This window comes from Meriones unguiculatus, chromosome 12, assembly GCF_030254825.1.
Source record: "Meriones unguiculatus strain TT.TT164.6M chromosome 12, Bangor_MerUng_6.1, whole genome shotgun sequence".
In the NCBI taxonomy this organism is placed as follows: Eukaryota; Metazoa; Chordata; class Mammalia; order Rodentia; family Muridae; genus Meriones; species Meriones unguiculatus.
Window position 1 is genome coordinate 44,968,124 of NC_083360.1, and position 23,341 is coordinate 44,991,464.

The 23,341-nt window shown below is 42.0% G+C and overlaps 1 long non-coding RNA gene and 1 other non-coding gene across 3 annotated transcripts; one reads left to right on the forward strand and one right to left on the reverse strand.

The window, feature by feature from the left end:
- Nucleotides 1-1,691: 1,691 nt before the first annotated feature.
- On the reverse strand, nt 1,692-23,204 carry LOC132646820 (uncharacterized). Of its 2 annotated transcripts, none has more exons than XR_009585125.1 (3): nt 23,057-23,204; nt 8,512-8,637; nt 1,692-3,858 (listed from the first exon to the last, which is right to left on the reverse strand). It is a non-coding gene; the product is annotated as an uncharacterized LOC132646820 (long non-coding RNA). The 2 variants fall into 2 exon arrangements; XR_009585126.1 differs by lacking the exon at nt 1,692-3,858 and adding an exon at nt 4,133-4,604.
- On the forward strand, nt 15,411-15,517 carry LOC132646936 (U6 spliceosomal RNA). The gene has a single exon (XR_009585260.1). It is a non-coding gene; the product is annotated as a U6 spliceosomal RNA (small nuclear RNA).
- Nucleotides 23,205-23,341: the final 137 nt, after the last annotated feature.

Consider the following 23,341-nt stretch of genomic DNA (forward strand, 5'->3'; position numbering starts at 1 on the left):
AAATCATTTTTAACTTCATAACATTGCATGTGTATGTACATACGGCTGGATCCACACGTATAAAGGTCAAAGGACAACTTATGGGAGTCAGTTCTCTCCTTTCAACATATGGATCTCTGTTACATAATTCAGATTGTCAGGCTTGGTAGCAAGTGCTTTTACCTACTAAGTCATGTCACAAACCCTGAAACACTATTTCTTGATATACTGAAATAATAAACTAAATTTACAAACAACTAAAAGGAAAGAAAAATTTATATAAACCTATCTCAGAGACAAAACTTCTTGACTAATTTGAAAGCATGGGTTTCCCAACCTGAGTAAAGTCACTGGATTTTCTTCATTTGCCTAGTTACATAATTAAATCTCCCACTTGTAAACAAACAGCTCTATTGCTGCACAGTGCTGGATCTGTGGGTTTGTTCTGCTGTTTCCCTGTGGAGGCTGAAAGCTTTATAGTGATTTATTCTTTCCCAATGCTCTGCCTTCTTTCCTTATTTTACCATCATTCCTTTCTTTTTTTTTTTTTTTTGGTAAAAGAAGGTTGAAAACGATTAAAGGGAACTAAATGTAAAAAACAAACATAGGAGACTTACTGCTGACTGAGAATGAAAACATGTCATGACTTTTCAGCATCCTCTGTGCTCTGAACCATATGTTTTCTATGCAAGCTAGCTGATTTCCCACTCAGGAAATCCACCGTGGGCTTAAACAGAGCTCTGCCTGCACAGGACACGTGGGGGTGTCGTTCAAGAGGAGAATAGGGTAGCAGGCAGAAAGAATGTGGGTGAGTTAACATTCACATCCAGCGTTGATTTCAGTGCCACCTTCTGCTGGTGTGCTGCAGTAATTACTCTGGCTGCTGGCAAACTGAAAGACTTTTTATATTAGTGTTTATGGGAAACATGGGTGAGATGTGCTGTCTTTTCTTTCAAGGGTATTAAGCTTTCAAACTGTACAACAGAGGCGTCAATAGCCAGTTGCAGTCTGCATCTGCTTTCTCAGGTTTACTGTTTCCAGCAAGGGACTGTCATCTCAGGGGCTGTGAACTCTGGATGGGCTCATAAACTAACGTGTCTAAAATCAAAGTGTGGCTCAAGCTTGCATCTTGTTCTCAAAAATTATCTCTTACTCCTCAACTGTGCTGCTTTGAAGGCTTTTGATTTGCAGGCAACATAAGAAAGTAAGGCTGAGACCTGCGCACCCAAAATGAGAAACAGAATCCCCTGTGTATTAGGAGTAAAAAACCCAGCGGGACTTCTTTAGATGTGCCTGGCTCCTCCACAATCACAGTTAAGACAAAGCACCCTTCAGCAGAGGCAACTGTGCTTTGAACTGTGTGATCATTTTCCTGAGACCCCTACACTCATTTCTAACAACAGTTAATCCTAATAAGTTACCCACAATTAAAACACAGTTAAAGGCAGGTAAGATGGTTCAGCAGTGAAGAGCACTTGCTGTTTTTGCGAAGGACCTAGGGATCGATTCCCAGAACCCACACGGTGGCTTGCAATCACCCACAACTCCAGTTTCTGGAGATCTGACACTTATTTTGACCTCCTTTGGCACCAGTCACCCTCATAATGCATGGATATACATGCAGGCAAAACACTCATACACATAAAGATAAAATAAATAAACCTAAAATGAAACAAATAACATTTTAATTCCTGCACAGAGAAGTTGGTTGGTTGTGTTGCTTATTTGATTTTTTAAATTTATTTTTCAAAGTGTACATTAATAAGGACAAAAAAAACTTTAAATACCTCCAATGATGACATGAAATTTTAGCATGTTCTATATCTCTTTTATGGGGCTGGGGATCAAATCCATGCACACATGTGTGTGCCAATGTACACACACACACACACACCAGATTTTTATTTTTGAACATTTTCAAGCTCACATACATCACTATTCCTCTAACAGTCAGGACATGGTGAATTATTTCTATGCCAAAGAATTTCTTCAAACATCAGAGCTTAATCTAATAATTACTTTTACTCTTTTAATACAAAATGCTCTGGGCAGTTTTCTGTTAGCTACATCAGAGTAGAAATAAGGATCCTTTGAAACTGCAAAAGGCTTCCTTGAATGCTTTGAAGGCTTTATCTTATGTCCAGGAATATAAAGGAATCTACAATTACGGATTATTTGATAAGGATTTTTACCTTGAAAAATCATTTTGCTCTTGTAATGTTTTTAAATATCTCTTATTGTTTGGCAACTTCATGCACATAAATAATGTATTCTGATCATATACACTCCCAAACTCATCCCATTCCACTCCTCTCAGGAACTCCGAACACATCCCTCTTCTGCTTTATGTCTTCCTTTTTGTTTTGCTATTGTTGTTTGGTTTTGTTATTGTTTTGAGCCTACAGAGTCTATTAGCACTGCTTGCTGGAATATTGACTGATCTCAATGGCTTGATCTTGCACAGGAGGATGGCAGAATGAGTTTGTGCGTTCAGTGGCTATGACAAGTCTAGAAGACAGCCTTTCACAACACTTCTCCACATCTTCCAGCTTTTCCTCCAATTCCACCATGTTCCCTGAGCTTTGGGGGTAGGAGTGGGAGAGGGGGTAGATGTGATACAGAGTCTCAATTAGGACTAAGTCTTTTAGTCACTTATTCTCGGCACTTTGACCAATTAAGAGTCTCTGCATTAACCTCTGGCCACTGCAGAGAGAAATTCTCTGGCTGAAGTGGAGGGCAGGACTAATCTGTGTGTTTAAGCATGACTATTTAGAAGGAGCTGACAACATGTCTATTTAACAAACAACAGTAGTACATTTCCCTGACAGGTCTGATGACCTCTCTAGCCACGGACTTTTGACCAGCTTTATAACACCAGGCACAAATTTGCCCCTATGGAGTTAACCTGCCCCTATGGAGTTAACCTGCAACCAGAAAGTGCTTGTTACACCTATAACTGTCATGCCGCTACTGTTGTACTGTGCACACCTTGCCTAGAAGGCCGGTATTATAGCATTCAGGCTTTGCCAGGGGGTAATACTGCCTCATTGATGATTTTCTCCTCCAGTGGCCTACGTAACACCTTCCAGAACTATGTAAGCTAGCTAACAGAAAGAACATTTTCAGACTAGCTTCAGTTTGATTCTCTATGTCCAGTGGCAAATGAGTTGTGTCTCCAGCAATAGGATCCTGTGCACCATAACGAGATGAGCAATAGGATAGACTTTGTTGTTTTGGAGGCCACTTGGGGCCTCCCTGACTAATAACTGGTAGGGAGCTATCCCATTTGTGGCACTGAGGTTTTCATTTAATGATCCATATCTTCTCTGGAAAGCAATATAGAGTTCACCAATATAGAATTGAACTAGCATTCTGTGTGTTTGTCTCTTTTGCGCTGTCTTTATTGAACAGCATAGAAAGTATCACACGGGAAAGGAATTGAGAAACTTTATAGAAATCTCTAACAGAGCTTTACAGGGAATTAATTTAGTCATTGGCTCCAACTGATCCCAACTGACCCAGACAACAAACATCATTGTTTATTAATTAATAATCCTTAAATGGTTTCATCCTTTAAGGTAGATTCTTAGGAAGTTGCTTTCAAGTTCTGTGTTTGCCGTTTTCAGCAAATAATAGACACACATTATCTGGATCAGGGCATGGAAGAGTATGAAATTAAGATTACAGCAGTGCATTATCTTAGGTTGTAAAGGCTGATTACATGGGAAATCCCAGGCAAGTAAGGTTTTTACATTGTTCGCTTAGCAGCAGGTTAAACAAACAGACTGAGTCCACAGGAGGATAGCAGTCCTAAGTCTTGAGCCACTTCGAGAGGTATTATTAACTCTGGCTGAGAGGTCAAGCAAAAGTTCCAGTATCCTAGAATATAAGAGGTATTTTTAGAATATCGCATCATCACGATGTTAGCTAAATGTTGTCATATATAGCATTTCTATGTTAAGCTATATTCCTTCTGTTCTCGGTTTCTTCAGAACTTTTAATGTGAAAAGATGCTGGAGCCTGTCTAAATGTCTTTCCTGCATCTATGGAGATGACCATGTGATTCTGTCCCTGATGCCCTTGAGATAATTTACAACATTGACTGGTTTGGGTGTATTCAGCCACACCTGAGGTTCTGCAGCAAACCTGACCATAGTCACATTCTTTAACTTGTTTGCATGCTGTGGGGATGTCTTTTAATATTTGCACATCTCCTAGACTTCTCTTTAACTTTTATTTTCATAAAATTATATTTGAAAATGAAAGCTCAGCCTCTAGAACACTGCACCACACGACTTAGCTGATGAAGATGAGGCTCTGAAGTAGAATGGTTGAGAAGAGTCTGTGAGAGAAGCTAGGAGCTGATGATGAGAGCTCACCTTGACTCTATCTCCCTGGGGAGTCTCTTGAGCTGAAAGGATGATGCTTACCTCTCACCCAGTCTGTAACTTCAAAGATCAGAAAGGTGCACTGCACAAAGGGATTGTGATTTTGAGGAAGGTCTTTTCTGTTTGTCTTTTAAGGCGGAGTCTTGTGTAGTCCAGACTGTCTTCAAACACATTGTGCAGGATCACTGCACCTGTCAACTTTGAGCTCTTGATCCTCCTATGTTTACTTTCCAAGCGCTGTGATACAGACATATGCCACTATGCCAAGTTGTATTTCTTTCCATTTTAAAATTCAAATTCTCATTAACAATATTTATGTCCTACTAACCCATGAAACCCTCAATTTGCCACAGAAAATGGAAGGTTCTACTTTGTGTCCCTTAAAGGATTGAAAATTTTGCAGGACAAACTCAGATCTGCTTAATACAACAAATAACTCTCTACATGTACAACCCATGTTGACTGCTTTGCTAAGAAGCCATGAAAACAGTCACTTTCATTTGGACTAAACAATTAATGATATTAATTGAGACACATTTCGAAAAGCTGAACAGAAAAACTCAGGTTTGAGAATGGATGTTAAAATATCAAATCTAGATTTAAAGATGCATAGGAGTGATCATCACCCAGTATTTATAAACCTTTTTTTAGAGACGGAGCATCTGACATGGACCAGATGATTGCTCTTTAGTCCTAAGGCAGAGAATTAAGGATGAGAAGACAAAGAATATAGGAAAGTTGGGACCAGGTATCTTACACAGCTGATGGCTTATGCCAAGCAAGTTTTACTAAGAAATACAACAGCTTATATGCAATTTGTTATAAGACGGAGTCACCAGAACGCCATGGTAAAATGTGATGACTTCCACAGGAAGCTAATCAAGCAACGCTCGACAATGCAAACATAGGATATCTCACGTATATCACAGACTGAGTACACAGCAGCCTTGAGACTGATATCTCAGGTCTCTTCAGGCGAGGGTTGGGGGAGCCAAGCTCCCCGGAACTGAAACCTTAACCCCTTCATGGCTCTGGACCCAGCCCCAGACTGGACCTTGCCAAGCCTGCTCCTAGGTAAGAACACAGAGCTAGGTTCCTTTTGTACTTCCATCCGGAGCCTCTGAGAAATTTGGATCAGCCTGGCACTCAATAGGTCTCTTACAGAGCAGGCTGGCGTCTACCTAGATATGAAGCTGAGGATGGCTTTAAGCTCGTGGTCAGTGTGCTTCCATCTCCAGGGTGTCAGGATCATTGGTATGCACCTGTCATGTCCCATTCCGTGTGGTACTGGGAATGGAACCCAGGACTTCATGCATACCAGTCAAGCACTTGACCCTCTGAGACACATTCTTAACCTCTTTGTAAGTCTCTCTAAGGACTCTTTCCTTTGAGTAAACATCGTATAGTAACTTGTACCACTAAAGAAATGTTTAGAGTTATATGATATAAAAGGTATGTTGAGATCCATCCTTTAGAAGCAGGTTAATTCGTCACTCCACTTTAATTACACATCAGCCCACAATTATCACATTCTTAACTATATGACTCTTTTATCCTGAGGGGGCAGTGGTTGAGGTACAGTCTCACTGTGTAGTACTAGCCAGCCTCAGACCATGGCGACTCTGAATTCCTGTGATTCTATTGCTTCTGTTCTTCTCCCCCAGGGGCTGAGATTCACTGTGTAATTCTAAGAACACTGATGTGGTACTTTATTCAGCCCATAGGAATCACGGTAGCTTATGCACAAGATGTCACTCTTGAAAACTCTGGAGCATTTAAGAAATTCAAGCATTCAAGGGCTAGGGATTTAGCTCAGTGGTGAAGAACTTATCTAACATATATGAGAAAGGCCTGGGTTTCACCCTTAGTGCCAAAAAAAAGAAAAAAATAGTCATGTTGAATTACACAAAACAAAATGACAATTCATTAATGATATCAAGTCTCAGTGACACAAATTTGTGCTTCTGGACTCATAGCCAGGTTCTTATACCATGACTTTTAGCCTGTGTTTAAAGAAACAATAGCCAGGCATGATGGTGCATGCTTCTAACCCCAGTATGGAGAGGCAGATGCACACAGGTTACTGATGCCTGCTGGCCAGCCAGCCTAGCCTAACTGATAAGCTCCAAGCCACTGGGAGACTCATCTCTGAAAACAAGGTGGATGTGCCTGAAGAGGAATAATGACTGAGGTTGTCGTCTGTCTCCACGTACATGCACATATATATGCCCAAGTATTTCTGCCTTGGATTCTCATTTACATCTGTGCTTTCCAAATTTGTATTTTAATAACTTAGGTCATATATATCCAAATTACAGTTGGGCAGGGTAGTTCATGCCTATAATCCAGTACTTGAGAAATGAGGCAGGAGGAGCATGAATTCAAGATCATACTTAACCTACATAGCAAGCTTAAAGCTAACCTGAACTACATGAGACCGTGTTCCAAGAAAACCTTCCAAGTGTGCAATATAATAATAAAATAGGATTATGGCAGACTAAATGTTCAAACAATAGAACCATAGCACTTAAAGATAGTTTAAAAAAATCATTTTCTTAAGTGAGAAATAGCAGCACATGCTTGTAATCCCAGTACTTAAAAAATAGAGGCAGAAGGATCCATAGTTCAAGGTCATTCTCAGCTACATAGTGAGTTCAAGGCAGTCCCAGGATTATACATCTCAAAACACAAACAAAAAACTTACTTCCTTACACATATGTGACTTGAGTAAATCAGACTCCTTCACTTTCCATCTAAAGAAAACCGCAACTTAAAAATATTTGTGGCTACAAACAGTACCTGGTGTAATCTATTGAAAAGAGATATTAGGTAAGAAAACAACAATTAAGTACATTTCTGCTGTTTCGCTATGTAGCTCAAAACATTCTAAATGGGAAAATGATGAGGTTGTGACTATGAGTTGTTGTTATAAAGAATGAAAATCCAAAAACCAATGAAGACTCAGGAGCCAGATGCTGGGGTGAAAACCTGTTAGCTCAGAGAAAGGCAGGGAAAGCGCTCAGCTGACCTTCCTCCTCAGCTCACATCCTGATGGAAAAAGTCTTTTCTTTTTAATTTTTATTTTTATATTAATTACAGTTCATTCACTTTGTATCCCAGCTGTAGCCCCCTCCCTCATTCCCTCCCAGTCCCACCCTTCTTCCTTCCCTCATTTCCTCCCAAGCCCCTCTCCAAGTCTACTGATAGGGGAGGTCCTCCTCCCCTTCCATCTGACCCTAGCTTATCAGGTTTCATCAGGACTGACTGCATTGTCCTCCTCTGTGGCCTGGCAAGGCTGCTCCCCCCTCAGGAGGAGGTGGTTAAAGAGCCAGACACTAAGTTCATGTCAGAGACAGACCCTGTTCCCCTTATTAGGGAACTCTCTTGGATACTGAGCTGCCATGGGCTACGTCTGAGCAGGGGTTCTAGGTTAATCCATGAATGGTCCTTGGTTGTAGTCTTAGAAAAGATCCCTGTATCTAGATATTTTGGTACTGTTGCTCTCCTTGTGGAGTTCCTGTCCTCTCCAGGTCTTACTATCTCCCCCTTCTTTCATAAGATTCCCTGCACTCTGCCCAAAGTTTGGTTATGAGTCTCAGCATCTGAGAAAAAGCCTTTTTTACTCAGTTCATGTACCAGATAGAAAAAGCCAAAGCCTGCTACCTCAGATGATGGCCCAGGAGGAAAAGGCCTGCTAGCTCAACCAACAGCCCAGGAGGAAAAGGCCAAAAACTAAAAGCCAAAGAGACCAAAAAACTAAACAGCCAAAGAGCTAAAGAGCTCCTTTTTCTCCACACTGTCTTAATACCCTTCAACTCAATATCCCTACTTAATCCCTGTCAGCTTGTTTCTTGTTCTGCCTCTTGACATAGGGTTAATTTTATTAAATCCTGTGTACAAGCACTGGGATTAAAGGTGTGTGCTAGGGCTGAGCCACACCTTAATCACCTGTTTACAATAAACAGAAAGTTATTGGATTAAAGGTGTGTGTTAGAGTGAACCTCACTAAACATGAAACAGTTTCTACAGTTCACAATCTCAGGTTTCACAATGGGATCAAATATCCTGCAACAATGAATTTGTCTACATGAACTCATTTGACCATTCTTTAATATAAAAAGCTAATGAAACTGGACCATTTTACCTTCTTTTGTTCTTTCTCTTCATCTTTTCTTGCTTCTCTTCCTTCTGTCCTTCTTCACCTTCCTCCTCCTTCCCCTACTTCCTCTTCCTTCTTGTGGAAGGTAGGAAATAGGGATGCAGCTTTATTCTGTTAATAGGCAAGATGGCATGTTGGTAGTGCTGAGGGCCTGGAGGGTCCCAGGCTGCCTTCTCAAAGTTTAGTCTGTTGAGGAAACAGACACTAAAATGCCCAAAGCCCACTCCACCCAGCCAGAAAGCCCAAATCTTGATATCCTCAGGCCCAGCCCACCTCCAGAGTGATTCACTGCAGATTTAAGTTTTTTTTGTTTTTGTTTTTTTGTTTGTTTGTTTGTTTTTCTCCTGTGCTTGAAGCTGCTCAGTGGGCTCTCGGTTTTTGCCTTCTTGGCATTCTTAGCATTTCCGCAGGAGGACATCTTGTGCTCCTGGTTATGCTGCCCTGGGTCACTAATTGCAGCAGTTGCCCTAGTCACCACAGCACTGTGCAAGGGCAGGTCATGGCAAAACAGGTGGAGGTCGCTGAAATGTCTTCACAGTATGTGAGTTGCTCCCAGCCTCTGCTGCTCCTCTTTGATTTCCTTCAGTCTTTCCTCCCGAGTGGCTTGTTAATGACTAATCACCTATTGCCCCATCAGTGAATGACTGATTGCCAGTTGCCTCTTCATTAATAGCAGATCCCCCTCCATCTCCTCCGTTTGGAGTCCAATCTAGCCTAATTGGTAATCTTAAGGCCAATGAGAGACTCTGCCTCAAAGAATGTAGAACGTGTTCAGAGCTGATGCTCAAGATTGTTCTGTAGCATATGTGTGTCATGCATCACCTTCTAATGTGCCCTCTTAATTCCCCAAAAGCACTTATAATCTTATGGGTAAGAGGCATTCTTCTACAGAGATATTATCCACTAAACCTTCAATATTTACAAATTTAAGTGTAAAGTGCTCTACAATTAATAAGTCTCATTCTATACAACCTCTTTCTATACTATACTACGTTAAATGCTTTGTGTTGCCACACAGCTTAGAAAGTGTCAAAACAGGAGAGAAAGTCACAGGGTTCTAGATTTCTCAGACACAAGAAAGTTGCTTCTTCCATAAGGATTCTTATTTCTCACTTGATTCAGCAGTGTCACAGTTAGCCTTGCTCAGGCACAGCTAAGGATTCACCCAGCCCTGCAACAGTACAATCACATTTAAATACTTCCCGTAGTCTGCAATGTCCAAATAAAAGCAACCTCTTTCTCTTGGGTAAATCCACTCTAATCACTATTTTCAGTGCTTTGAAGAATCCAGTTTTGTTTGGTTTTGGTTTCTTAAAAAAACATTAAAAATAAAAATATTATGTGATTCAGCTATTCCATTCTGGAGTATATACCCAAAGGTCTCTATATCCTACAGCATAGATAGTAGTACATCTATGTATTGCTGCTCTGCTCAAAGTAGTACAGAAATGAAACCATCCTAGATGTCCACAGGTAGATGGAAAATTTTTAAAGATGCAATATTCAATAGCATTTTACTCAATTGTAAAGAAAAAAATGAAAACTCAGGAAAATGGGTGGATCAGGAAATTATCTTAAGTGAGGCAACCCAAGCACAGAGACAGCATATGGTTATATGCTCTCTCTTTTTTTTATAATTTTTATTTTTTATATTAATCACAGGTTATTTACTTTGTATCCCAGCCATAGCCCCCTCCTTCATTCCCTCCCAATCCCACCCTCCCTCCCTCATCTTTTCCCTGCCCCTTTCCAAGTCCACTGATAGGGGAGGTCCTCCTCCCCTTCCATCTGACCCTAGCTTATCAGGTATCTTCAGGACTGGCTGAAATATCCTTCTCTGTGGCCTAGCAAGGCTGTGCCTTCCTCGGGGAGGGGGATGAGGTCAAAGAGCCAGCCATTGAGTTCATGTCAGAAATTGTCCCTGTTCCCCTTACTAGATACCCACTTGGATACTCAGCTACCATGGGCTACATTTGAGCAGGGATTCTAGGTTATATACATACATGGTCCTTGTTTGGAGAAACGGTCTCCTAAAAGACCCCTGTGCCTAGATATATTTGGTCCTTGTGGAGTTCCTGTCCTCTCCAGGTCATACTAACTCCCCCTTCTTTCATATGATTCCTGCACTCTGCCCAAGGTTTGGTTATGAGTGTCAGCATCTGCTTTGATATACTACTAGGTAGAGTCTTTCAGAGGCCCTCTGCGGTAGGCTCTGCTCTGCGGATCTATCAGTGGAGTTTAGGCAAATAACTCCTGGAGGCCATATGCTCTCTTTCATATGCATATCTTAGATTCTAATTTACACACACACACACACACACACACATACAGCTGAGGGTTAAATGCCGTTATGGGGCTTGGTATGAGAAATGCCCCTCCTTCCCCCTCCATAAGCTCATCTATTTAAGCACTTGGTCCCTAGAGGGTGGTACTGTTTGGGGGAGACATAAAGAACCTTTACAAGATGCAGTATTGCTGGAAGAAGTATGTTTGCTGGAGGTAGGGTTTAAAGTCTATAGCCTCAGCCCACTTCCTGTTCCATCTCTCTCTGCTTCCTGGATGTGGATGGCAATCTTTTATTATCATTATTATTATTATTATTATTATTATTAGCAGTAGTAGTAGTAATAGTAGTCTTATTTCTTCACTTTACATCCTGAATGCAGCATCCTCCCTCATCTCCTCCTAGTCCTACCGTCCTACCCTCTTTCCCGTTCTTTCCCCCTCTCCTTTTTCTCAGGAAAGGGAAGGCCCCATCATCTTGTATCAACCCTCTCCAGCACATCAAGTCACGTGAGGACTGAACACATCCTGATCCACTGAGGCCAGACAAGGCAGCCAGCTAGGGGATGTGATCCAAAAGTGGACAACAGAGTCAATATCAAGAGACAGCTCCTGCTCCACTTGCTGGGGGGGGGGGAGGCATATGAGTAGGAGGCTTAGGTTCAGACCAAACCTGCTGTTTAATTGGTGCTTCAGTCTCTATAAGACCCTGCGGGCCTGCTGTCTCTGTTGGTCTTTTTGTTAGGTTCTTGTACCCTCTGAGTCCTTCTATCCTTTCTCCCACACTTCCACAAGACTACCTGTGCTCTGCCCCCATGTTTGGCTGCTGAGTCTTGGGATATGTCTCAATCCACTGCTGGGTGGAGCCTCTCAGAGGACAGTTGTGCTAGGCTACTGTCTACAAGCATAGCAGAGTATCACTAACAGTGTCAGGGGTGGGTCTCACGTTGGGCCAATCATTGGTTGACAGTCCCTCAGTCTCTGTTCCCTCTTTATTCCTGCATCAGCCAGCTCCCTGATGATGCTACCAAATCATTCCCTCTGTAATGGACTCTAACCCTCTGGAACCATAAGATAAACTCCCTCTTCCTTAAGCCGATTTTTTTTTGTCAGGGTATCTTACCACAACAACATAATAAGAAAGTAGCACAATGGGTAAAGCCTAAACAATTAAAAAGGAGGCTGATGTCGTTACTTCTTTTCTTGCTATGATGAAATATCCTGACAAAAGCAACTGAAAGGAACAACTCACTTTGGCCCATGGACCCATTTACACGTCCAGAAAGTGCATCATGCTGGGGAAATAAAGCAGTAGCTTGAGGCAGCTAGTCACGCTGCATTCACAATTAAGCAGAAAGTAGCTGAGGGTGAGGAAACATTATGATCAAAATATAATGCATAAAACTTTTTTTAAAAAAATGAAATAATATAAAATTAAATTAAATTAAATTCAAAAAGCAGAGAGCAATGATTGTCCTCAGCTTACTTTCTCTTTTTGTATGGAGTCTAGGATCCCAGCTCAGGGAATGTCAGCACCTACAGTGGATAGGCCTTCCCATTTCAGTTCACCTAACAAAGAAATTCCCTGCAGGCATGACTACAGGCACATCTCCCAAGCCATTCTAGATTTCTTCTCATTCACTATTGAGATTGACCCTCTTAACTTTGCTCCTTGCCCAAATGATAATACTGAAACCATCACTTTCTTGTTATCATTATTATTTTAAATTGTACTATTTGTTTGTTTGTTTTTGAGAGAGAACCCCAGGCTGGCCTTGAAGAGATCCATCTGTTTATTGGGATATTTTAATTTTTAAACTGTGTGTGTGTTCCCTCCTTCCACTATATAGTTTCAGGGATTTAACTCAGGGTTTCAGGGATTTAACTCAGGGTGTTGGCAGTCTTGGCAGTAAGCACTTTCACCCACTCAGTTATCTTGCCATCCCAAACACATCACTTTAAGTCTCCTAACATTCCAGTCCTTTCTGCCAAAACCTTATGTTTATTTCATAATGTAAAATACAATACAATTTCAAGTCTCCATAGTTTTTAACGGTTTCAACAGGATGAAAATCCAAAACTCCAATCTCATCCAAAACTCACAATAATCTTTTTGTGAGCTCCTATAAAATGAAGAACAAGTTATACTTCTGACATAAATGGCATAAAATAGACATCCCCATCCTGAAATGAAAGAATTGAGGCATAGAAAGGACTAATTCAAATAAAGAGAGACAAAAATCCATCAGGAGAAACACTGAATTCTGCAGCACTGAGTCTAGCATCTGGAATTCATGATAAAATTGGCTGTGCTCCAAATGGCTTAGATAACCTCAACCCTCAAGTTCTGCAGTCTACAACATGAAGGTTCTTTATTAGCCCAGCTCTACTTCATTCCTGCTGCTTCCAGCAGTGAATATTCTCTGGTCCTGGCAACTCCAATGCCTTTGGATCTATATTGCAACTCATGTTTCAGCTTCACAGCTTCACACAACGGCCTCTGTCCCTGCCATGTATTGCCTGCCTTTGTTACTCTCTGAAAAAGGCAGTATATCACCTGATGACACTGTCATGTTGCTTCCAGCTTGAGCTATAGCTAGTCTGTGTCCGGTGGAACACAGCTGTATGAGCTTTTATGTGCCGATCCTTTGGAAACACTTCCCTAGGCAGTTGTCTCTGAGAAGCAGTGAACCCCTTTAGTGTAGGCTTTCTTCCTTCAAATAAGAATTGATCATCACCAAGACAGAGCCTCCAATGCAAGGGGTTTTGCCTTAGGATGTCTTTCCTATTTCTTAGTGTAAAGCAAGAGTTTTCTCCTTGGTGGTACTAACTTAACAATCACAGTGGCTTTCTCTGCAGAAGCCTGGATGCTTTTCTGTCTTGAGAGTCCCTGTCAAATGAATTGGACTGTTATTTTTTTAACTTAGCCCCACTCACGTTCTCAGAATATAGGCAGAATGAAAAGAACGAAAGCAGATTCTTGACATTGTAAAATACCCACTACAAAACCTATTTACAGGAAAAAGAATTTATTTTGGCCCATATTTCAAGGTGAAATATTGGCACATGCCTCAGGTCTGGGATACTCAGGGCTGAGGTGGGCAGGACACCTGGCCTCCCTTCTCTTGTGGACTGTATGTTTTACTGAGTCACAATAAACCTTTTCCCTCAAGTTGCTTTTGTCAGAATATTTTGCCTCAGAAAAAGGAAAAGAAAATAAGACAGAAATAGGCACCAAGAAGTGAGGCTACTGCTGTGATAAATCTGACCATATAGTTCTGAGGCCTTAGAACTAGTTTGCAAAAGGAATGTTGAATTGTCTAGAAGTTTGGGTTAGAAAAACCTTTGAGTACTATGTATAGAGATTAACACACTAGTCTGGTATGAACTTAAAAGAATATAGAGTGAAATGTAGACTGGGAGCCCAATTCATGAAGTTTCAGAGGACAAAAAAAAAAAAAAAAAAAAGACTCTATCCAGAACTGGGTCAGGGATAATTTGTGTAATAGTCTCATCAAGACTATAGCTCTTAATTCTGTGCCTCCTCTGAGATCTTAAGTGAAGTTCCATTTAAGGATGATGGACTGATTTGATTGGTGGAAGAAAGGTGTGCAGGCAAAGTTTAAAGTTTCAGAAAAGGAGATTTCAGACAACAAAGCAATCATAAACTGCTAAAGAGATCAGAAACACTGAAGAGACAGCGGAGCTTAGCCCCAGATAATGGGAAAAGCACCTTCAAGGCAAGACCCCACCCAGCAAGGGCTCCAACTTGCAAATGTGTGGATGTATTAAACTCAACTGAGGAGTTCTCTGCTCCTCAAATGCAACTGTCTGAAAGAGTGATGTCATAGGGTCAACACCCAGAAGCTGATGTAACTGACATCCAAAGGACCCAGGTCCCATCTGAAACTTTAGCAAAACTTTGCTACATCATCCACATGTTAGTGGTTTCAGAGACATAGAAAGATGCAAGACTGGGAAGGGAGGGGGCGGTAATGGAGTCTTGCTCCAAGGTTTGAGAGAGCCACTGAGAAAAGGGTGCAGTCCCTAAAGGAAGACCCCGAGAAGTTACTGCGTGAAACCGTAAAGGTACAGTTAAATTTTAGTGAAGACCCCAAGATGTGGGAAATGCAAAATCTACAGTATGTCACTGAGGAAAGCTGCATTCACAGAATGGTCAGCTCAAGAGAGAGGCTGCAGAAGCTTTAGGAGGTAAAGCTCCCCCTCCCCCCATGAATTGGGTCATTAGGCATATGGCCGTTATATGCCTGACCTACTTCTCCTTCCTGATGGCTGTAATGAGTAGCTACTTCAGGCCTCTTCTAGCACAGTCTCCACTGCCATCAGAGACCCTCAGACTGTGAGCCAAAAGGACCCATCTTTCCTTAGGCTGCCCATCCATAATTTTATTATAGTGATAGGAAAAGTAACAATACACTTCTTACAGTCCAAATAACAAACAAGGACTTTTCTTGGTATTCACTCTCTCAAAGATTGTAAGTGAGGATGCAACATCTGTGTGGACTGTCGGGGAGGACACTGAGACTTATGGCTGATGGTCGGGCGGAGTGCATGGAATCTTATGTAAAAAGTGGGAAATAGTGCTCGCTTCGGCAGCACATATACTAAAATTGGAACGATACAGAGAAGATTAGCATGGCCCCTGCGCAAGGATGACACGCAAATTCGTGAAGCGTTCCATATTTTTTTGCTCAACCATGTTTATAGCAGCTCTATTTGTAATAGCCAGAACCTGGAAACAACCCAGATGTCCATCAACAGTGGAATGGGTACAGAAATTGTGGTATTTTTATACAATGGAATACTACTCAGCAATCAAAAAGGAGGAAATCATGAAATTTGCAGGCAAATGGTGGGATCTAGAAAAGATCATTCTGAGTGAAATATCCCAGAAGGAGAAAGACAAACATGGGATATACTCACTTATATAGACCTATAAGATATGATAAACATAATGAAATCTATACACCTAAAAAAGATAATCAATTGAGCGGACATGGGGTAAGATGATCAATCCTCGTTTAGAAAGACAGATGGGATGTGCATTGAACGTATGACAGGAGTCTACTGAGCGCATCTGAAAGACTCTAACTAGCAGTGTTTTCAAAGCAAAGACTCATGACCAAACCTTTGGCAGAGTACAGGGAATCATAAGAAAGAAGGGGAGTTAGTCTGATGGGGAAAGGATAGGAGCTCCACAAGGACCAAATATATCTGGGCACAGGGTCTTTTCTGAGACTGACATTCAACCAAGGACCATGTATGGATATAACCTAGAACCTCCACTCAGATGTAGCCTGTGGTAGCTCAGTAACCAATTGGTTTCCCAAAGTGAGGGGAACAGGGACTATTTCTAACAGGAACTCGATGACTGGCTCTTTGGTCTCCCCACCCCCGAAGGGAGGAGCAGTCCTGTTAGGCCACAGAGGAGGGCTTTGCAGCCAGTCCTGAAGATACCTGATAAAACAGGATCAGATGAATGGGGAGGAGGTCCCCCCCATCAGTGGACTTGGAAAGGGGCACGGTGGAGATGAGGGAGGGAGGGAGGGAGGGACTGGGAGGGAATGAGGGATCGGGACACGGCTGGGATACAGAGTTAATAAAATGTAACTGATAAAAAAAATAAAAATAAAAAAAAAGAAACTGAAAAAAAAATAAAAAATAAATAAATAAATAAAATAAAAAAATAAAATCTACTCAGTAAAAAAAAAAAAAAGTGGGAAATAATAGGATCTGGAGAGGACGGGAACCCCACAAGGGGAGCAACAGAACCAGAAAATTTGAACACAGGGGTCTTCCCAGAGACTCATACCCCAACCAAGTACCAGGCATGGAGGTGGCCTAGGGCCCCTGAGCAGATGTGGTCCATGGCAGTTTAGTGTCTAAGTGCGTTACGTGGTGATGGGAGGAGGGACTGCTTCTGGCATAGTATGGATCACCTCCCCCTGAGGGGAGGGCAGCCTTACCAGGCCACAGAGGATGACAATGCAGCCACTCCTGATGTGATCTGGTGGACTGGGATGGGAGGGAAGGGGAGGAGGGCCTTCCCTATTGGTAGACTTGGGGAGGGGCATTGTGAGGGGGCAAGGGAGGGTTGGGCTGGGATGGGAGGAGTGAGGGGCTTATGGGGGGATGCAGGGTGGATAAAGTGTAATTAATAAAAAAAAAGTTAAAAAAAAAGAAAGAAACCACCAAAATGACCACTCCACAGTTAGGAGGGGTACTTTTTATTATAGGGAGAGAGGGACAGAGACAGAGATAGAGACAGAGAGAACAGCCAGAGGCATCTACACGAGTCTAGAGGAAAGAGAAAAAGAAGCAGATTGGCCATGGTCAGGGCTAGGGAATCTGGGTGTGGAAAAGTCATACTGGTTATAAGGAGGATGAGAAGCTGTGGGGAGATAATCCCATGTACTGGAACAGACTGGGAATTGAGGACAGAGAAGAAAATGAGCAGGGTCAGGAAGTGGCTTTGATCTGCACAGTAGATACCTGTGAAGACGAACTGAAAGAGACCAGAGGCTAGTGTAGACTTTAATATGCTGCTAAGTGCCACAAGTATGTCAATAGAAAGACAAATGTTCCTTTTGTCAAAGGCAAAACATGATTCATTCTATAGTCCAGCTTGAGTTGAACCAAGACTGTCATCTTGGACCAAGCCAGTGGATCTACCCTTTCAGGGTGCTTGGAGTTTTCTTTGGACCTGACAAAGACCAAAGAAATGTGTTTTCTTTAAAACAATTTCAGGACAATCCAGGCCATTTGTCTGGACATACAAGCAGATGTAAACCTATGTGTTCTGAGTTTCTTTGAACACACTGCCAACCACCCAACAACACTTGTGATGCTCATCACTCTGGCTCTTCTCTTTCAGCTTCCAGAGCATCCTCATTCAAGCTAGTGCCCCTCTGGCAGGTCCATTACTTTACTGTCTTACCAATTCTTTCTCCTTACCTCACTTAAAGTTACCTGTTACTTATGTTTTTTCTTTTGGCTTGTCCCTATTGTTTTTCTTCTCTGTCCAATTTCTTGGTTCCCACAGTTACTTTTACACAGATAGTTGCCCAATACGCTCCTATGAGAAAAATTAATTTACACATATGCAAAGCTCATTATAAAAAGAGTATTAACAAACTACTTTTAAAATACTGTGAGTTTTTTCCTCCAACATATGTTGCAGAATATTTGATCTCACTGTGAACTCCAAGATTGTGAATTATAATAACTGTTTTAATTGTGGTATGGCTCAATCTTTGATACTAGAACATTCTGTTTACTGTACACAAGTACTTGTGGTGTGGCTCACCCCTATCTTGTGGTGTGGCTCAGCCCTGTCTCACACCTTTAATCCAAGAGCTTTCTGTAAACAGGATTAAATAAAGTAAACCCTAGGTCAAGAGGCAGAAAAAGTAACCAGATGACAGGTATTAACAGAAAGGAGGGACTTTGAGGTGAAAGGCATTTAAGACTGTAAGGACAGGGTCAGACAGATTGCTGTAAATTCAAGTCCAGGCTTGTCTACAAATCGAAATTTTGTCTTGGAAAACTCAAAAGACAAAAACAAAACAAATAAACATAAACATTTTAGAAAAAAAAAATCTTTCCTCTCCTTTGTTACTCTTCCTTTTGACCCATTGCTTAATGAAGAAACAACTTAAATACTTTGAAACTTTTTCATGTTGACTCAAGATGCAGTGAAAGGCTTCCCTGCCCTGCACTCCCTTTGTAAACTTTGTAATCCTCAGGAGAGGAAAATGGCCAGGACTCTGCCTGAGGGACTCCAGCAGCCAGGCCCCTTCCCCAGATCTCTCTCACTGCCATAACAGCATTCCAGCGTCTGTAACTGTCACACAGGTCATCTCCAGCCCCTCAGTAGGACCCTTCCCAGATTTTAGGTGAAAAATTAGCATCTGAACAAAAAGCCACCAATCCTTGACCAGGAAATCCTACCAAACCCTTTTCACAGAAACCTATAGACTTAGATTTTTCACCAAACCTACTTTATTTAGGGTTCTTAAGCACCTTTACTTCCCTTCCAACTACCCGCCCCCCTTCGAAACCTGAGGTAGGAGATTAGTAGGGAAAAGGGTTGTATTGCTCTAAGCCTACAGAAAACTAGCAACCCCCCAGCAGGAAAAATCCACCAATCCTTCAACAGGAAAACACACCAATCCCTGAGCTCCCCCAAGCTAAGGACTTGAAATCTCATCAATCCTCACCCTGGAAATCTATGCCCTAGAAAGTTCCACCTTCTAAGAAATCCTATATAAAGGCTGCTTAGTTCCCTGCTGTCCTCTCCTGGGAGCAGAGGCAGCCAACCATAGATCTGTCCCTCCACTCCCTGGAACTTCCCAATAAATCTCTTACGAGATTTGCTAACTGGTATGACTCTTTCATCAAAAGAAGCCAAGAAGCAATAAAGAAAAGAAGGGAAGAAACAAAGAGGTGGAGCAGGGCTGAGGTTCCTGAGGTCCTGAGCTGGTCTTAGGTACCCTTTCCCTGGTTGCTGCAATGCTGTGTGGTTCCTGGGCTCCTGTGTCTCAGTACATCCTTCCATCCCAGCAGAAAAGTCCAACATTGTTTAGGATTTCATGTAGCCCATGCTGTTCTCCAACTTGCTACAAAGATAAGGAAGATCTCAAACTCCTGGTCTTCCTTCCTCCACCTCCCAAATGCTGGGATTACAGAAATGTACACCATACCTGTGTCAAATTGGTAAATTTTATTATTTATTTGAGACAAGGTCTCACTATGGCTGGTCTACCTCTGTCTCCTGCATGGATTAAAGCTGTGTGCCAACATGCACAGCTAATTTATAAATATTTTAAGAGCATTATTTATATCACCCAGTTTCCATTAGCAAATAAATAGAATGCCAGCCACCATATAGCTTAAATAGGCTTTTCTGGGAACACTACTCTTAGTGATAGCCTCTGGGCAATGGTTTCCATGGAACAATGAGTTTCAAGTGGAATTTAGATTCTTCAGCAGAATCCTGAGCGAAAGGGAAAAGCCCCACTTCCACTACCATTTCAGGCACCATGAAATCCTTCCGAGACCGTATCAGGGAGAAAGGACTTTTACACTCACACTCTACCTGCACTACAAAAAAGGATTTGGAGACAATTGTCAGACGGTGCTTCCAGCCACGAAGGAACCTGTTCTCAAGGAGACTTTATAACCTGATTTTGAGTAATGAACAGGTAGAAGGGTATTATTTAAGTCTGGGGTTCTTGAATTGGGACATATATTTAGGAGGAGCTGCTGTTCCCTCTATATCAGTCAACAACACCTGTATCCCAGCCAGACATTCCCTGCAAATGGTTTTAATTGACTCCCACTTTTCTATGTATTAAAAGAGTAAAAAATCAAACATGGTTTCTAGTTCAGTAAAGTCATGAATAAAGGGGACTATTTGTAAGGAATAATGTGCCAGAATACCTTAAAGGATGGGAATGGTTGTTTCTTCTGCAACCCATATAATCCATCTAGACAGCGATAAGGCCTTCGGGTACAAGGGAACATCCAGGGTCTTACTATGATGTTGAAATAGAGATAATAAAATACATTGTGAAATTTCTATTTAAAGGCAATTGTGGAAACACTGAAGCTTAACATTGCTTACGGTCAAATATGGCTATAAATATCCCTCTCTTTTTGTTCTTAAGAAATTATTTTGATTATTTTTGAATTATGTATATGTGTATGACGGAGTGGTACACATAACCCCAGGTGCCTGCAGGAGTCAAGGTGAGTCTGAGGTACCCTGGAGCCAGGGTTACAGTTGGTTGTGAGCCTGCCAATGTGATGCTATTGGTGAGCAGCACCACCTCTCCAGCATCTTTCTCCCTGTTTCTTAAAGCTATCTTTTCCTGCGATTTTACTTCTCCCTCAGTACTAACCATATCTCTGAATTTTTTTCTTCCATCACTGAATAAGGCATAGGAGTGAATAATTCAGTTCCAACCTATCTTAAAGTTGATTATGACATCTCTATTCTTTCCTAAAACAATGTCCAACTTCTATTTGAGTTTTACTGTCAACTCAAACTATACTTCTTTCTCTTTTCAGTGCTGGGGGTTAAACCCAGAACTTTAGCATACTAAAGTTTTATAATTTGTACTTGTACCATATGTTCAGCTCAAACCTTTACATCTTCATTTGCACTCAAAGTCACCTCTTCTTACCTCTTCTTAAAAATAATCAAAGTGCTGACTTCTTTCTCTTAATGGTATCAGTAGTTTTGATCATCTTTGCTTATTTTTTTGTTTATTTTATATGTATGAAAATTTTGTCTGCATGTATGTTTGTCTGCCACATTTGTGTCTGGTACCCATGGAGGCTAAAGAAAGGTGGACAGTTCCCCCAAGACTCAACTGGGTAGTGAGCCATCATGTAAGTGTTGGGAATTGAACTCCTGGTCCTCTAGAAGAGGGGCAGGAGTGTTAACTGCTGAGTCACCTCTCCAGCTTTTGGGGGCTTGAAGTAGCTGGTCACACTTTATCTGCAATCAAGAAGCAGAGGGACATGGGTGCTGGTGGCCAGCTAGCTCTCCTTTCTTCATCTGGCCCAGTACCCAAGCTCAAGGAATGCTGCCTTCCTCTTTTAGGCTGCATCTTCCCACTCCAATTAACCTAATTAAGCAACCTAATCAAGACGCAGCCAGAGGCTAGCCAAATCTTGACTATCCCTTATAGGTGTACTCAGAGGTGTATTGCCCATGTGACTGTAGACACTGTGGAGTTGGCAATCAACATTAACCATCACAACTAGCTATTTCAAATGTTTCCTTTTATCAACAACTTTTGGTTTCCCTTTGTACTTAGCATCACACCAAAACTTAATGAAAAGAGAAAAAGAGAGAATGAATACTTGACATAGTTATTTGTTTTTACCATGGAGACAAAATCCTGGATTTTTTGAAAGTATATTTTGGATTTATCATTCAGTGGCTTAAAAATAATTACTTTTGATGTCAGAGACACTACTGTTCACATGCCTATATTTTGTGCAGTATACCTAAAACTAATAGAATATAAGTTGTGCACATTGGGAAACTGGAAGGTAAAGTAGGAACCAATAAACAGGCTACCTTTAGGTCTTGACAGGGTGGAGCTGTGCCTCTATCCCTGCACTGCTGACATGATACACAGAAAAAGAGCACATAAAAATAACAGAATTCTCATACAAAGAATGCCAACAAACTGCCTTTAAAATGTCATTTTGTTAAACTATCACTGGGGAACAAACTGTCCCCTTCTCATATTAATAGATAAAAGGATTTTAAAATGTGGTTTTGGAAGTGGCTTGGTAGATAAAGCACTTGAGGGGAATACTGGGAAGCTTTCAGACGAGCTAGCCTGGCTAGCTATCAACAAGATAAAAACCTTGTCTCTAATAAGGACTAGTAGCCAAGGATATCTTCTGACATACACATGTGCGCCACACACACACGCACACACCCATTGTACGCACACACACATAAAATAAAAAAATATAACGACAACTCACTACTGTAAAACAGAATTTAGAAAGAAACTCAAGGGCAATTGTAATGGAGCTTGAGAGAAAAACAACAGAGTGGACAAGCTGGAGTTCTTGACAGCTTCAGGGAGGTGGGCAATAGGGAGCAGCAAGAGAAAAAGTTCAGCTGAGAGGTCAAGAACTCAAGAACGCAAGCATGCCCTGCAACGGAAGTCCCTTAGCAGTCAATGGCTTGGGAAGGAGTGGGAGGGGAGGAAGAGTGTGGGATGTGGTGGGTGCAGGCATTCCTGCCAAGGGACTATTGTGCTCCTGGCCTGGGGCAGCTTCCACTGATGTGACTACAGAAGTAGTTGGATAGGCAGAAAGTGCGTGAGCAAGGCTAAAAAACTCATTTTTACAAAAGATGAAGGAGTTAGAGCAGAACCTATCCTTACCTTAACTTTCTAACCATTCAAAGATTGCTTAAGATAAATAACTGCGACATAAAACTGTTATCCTCATCACACCCCTCCTACCAACTTTCTTTTCCCCTTCATATATAACTTCTCTCTGTGGACTTCATTTCCTACCGTAGTCTTACTTCTATGGTAAGGTAACTGCCACCATTACGGACACGGACAAGGGGGCAATCTGTCTCTTAAAGGCTTCTACACCAGCTGAAGGGCAGCCTGGTGGTGGTGTTGGGTAGGAAGCAATCTCTCCACTCTTGTCAGTTGCTCCCCAGGGCTCACGCTGCAGCTACCTTTGGTTCTCCCACTTTTCCAAGCGCGCTTGACTCCACAGTGTGGACTTGCCCGTGAATCGCCTTAGTGACACTGCGGCCACAAGAGCCGCGCAACTCAGTGACAGGTCCAGTCGTTCGCCCCATTTCCTCCTCCCACGAGCCTCCCTCTGGCCGGCTTTCCTCCAGTCACATGACGGGAAGCGCGACTCCGCCGACGTCGGCCTTCCCCCTCCCCGGCGCACCGTACGCCGAGGACGCCGGCCGAGAGCTCGCTCGGTGCTCTGGGCGCACTCCGGTTGGCGG